The sequence below is a fragment of the Morus notabilis genome, unplaced genomic scaffold, assembly GCF_000414095.1.
Source record: "Morus notabilis unplaced genomic scaffold, ASM41409v2 Scaffold73, whole genome shotgun sequence".
In the NCBI taxonomy this organism is placed as follows: domain Eukaryota; kingdom Viridiplantae; phylum Streptophyta; class Magnoliopsida; order Rosales; family Moraceae; genus Morus; species Morus notabilis.
Window position 1 is genome coordinate 1,349,981 of NW_010358777.1, and position 2,098 is coordinate 1,352,078.

Here is a 2,098-nt window from a genome sequence, read left to right on the forward strand (position 1 = left end):
AAACCTTGGTAGCCTAATTGCCCTAGCCTAGGATAATGCTCCATAATAGGACGATGAGGGCCATTACACAAATCTGAGCCTCCTTCCAACATCCGAGCTCATTAAATGAATTTTGTATGCTATGTACATACGTATTGCTGCCATATCGGTATTGTCAATACTTAGATGGCTGCGAGAAGGAGAGATAGAGATGTAAATTGGAGCCCAGAAGCTGAAGAGCAACTGCTTAGACGTCTAGGTGAGTTCAATTTATTGAACTCCGCCGGTACCACTCCGAACCGAGAGAAATTCACGCAATGGGCAACGGAGCTAAGTAACCCAATGGGCAACGGAGCTAAGTCACCATTTCAGCGTCCCACTTGGTTGGGATAAAGTTAAACAAAAAACTGCTAGGTTGAAAAAAACATTCGAAGCAGAGTTCCTACTTCGAACTGCTACTGGCCTTGGTTGGGATCCAATTGAGAAGCAACCAACGTGCACCGATCAATATTGGCAACAATTTGTCACTGTAAGTTCATCATTTGTTTTCTTTAATTGTTTTACATCTTGCTGTCTTACTTTGTCATTGAGGAAAGGGGATTTTTCATATTGTTTGCATTGTCATTATTATTGTATATGTAGAGCCATTCGGAGGTCGAACGGGCTAGAAGGAAGCCGTTACCGGATTATGATTTGTATTTCTGTGCATTTGTGAATTCACGTGCAACCGGTGTAAATGAGTACGGCCAAGATGAAACCCCTATAACTCCCCCACATCCCCCAGCGCCAATCCCAGGCAGCCCAATTAACATTGATGGCGGGTCCCAACGCTACAATGATACGGGCGATACTTCATAATTCATATACAGAAATGAGGCATGGTGTAAGCGCTGGTGGCCGAACCCCACATGTTGCGTCACAGTCCCGGCCAAATAATAAACGGTCAGCAAGAAACAGTTAGACACGCGTGCCAAACTTCATGGAGCGTGTAGTGGATCGCCTTGTATCATCTATTGAGGACCACGGTCGAAAGCGTGGTAAAAGTTCCGCCACCCCTCAGTCGGTTGAGAATGAGACATCCCAGGACAAATGCATTGATTTACTTGGAGAGTTGGACATACCTCAGGATCAATATCTTTTCATGTTCAACTATTTGAATGCTCATGCTACACTGCATCGGCCGTTTTTGCGAATGAAGGAGCATCACTGCTTGGCTTGGATCCAACAGACCATGGAGCAACATGCAAATCGGCAAGTGCCGCCTCTACCGCTAACCTTTACGCCTGGATCACAGTACCCCTTTCAGTATAGCCATCCAATGAACCAGCATTTCTCACACACCTTCCATCCGAACACCAACACCTTCCAACCGAGCACTAGTAATTTTCAACCATACATGCCACCATACTTTCCACCATATCCCGGCCAAGATGGAAGAGATACCGGTTGACGTCCTTATTGGTGGCCTTCATGTGAACTTCGTTCTTGTTTTTTTTTTTATTTCATTCATTGCACTCTATGATTCTGAGACATTATTGCTACTTGAGTTAGTTTTAGATGCATATTAACATTTGGTCCAATTTTAGGTTATTTGAGGACCACAGGTATTTAGTATGTTTTTAAACATTGTTGGCCTTGTTGTACTTTATTTGCGAACCACAGACATTTATTGTTATTGTTTAATGAGTATTTATTATTGACGACATCTAATAGATGACTAATATTACTTGAACAGGTGATGATCAAATGCTTTATTTTTGCATACTTCTTAAACCCTTAAACTTTCGTGTTATTGGTTAGAAACTTTGACAAGTACAGCTCACCATAGGGCCGGCAGCCCAATGAACTCTGATGCGTCAGACGACGATAGTGATGATCACTATTTCAGGCATGTTGTCGCGGCTGCCACTTTGTTATGCGTCGGATTTGTGTATAGAGAACCATCACGCCGAAGGCACACTTCTGGTTGGGGAGGTAGGATTAGAGTGGACTACTATCTTAATGGGAGTCCAGAAGTGATTTATGATAAAGTTCGCATGAGTAGTGAGGCTTTTAGACGCCTATCTTCTATCCTTGAGGAAAGGGGATTACTGCAACCGACAGTCAACCTTAATGTTGA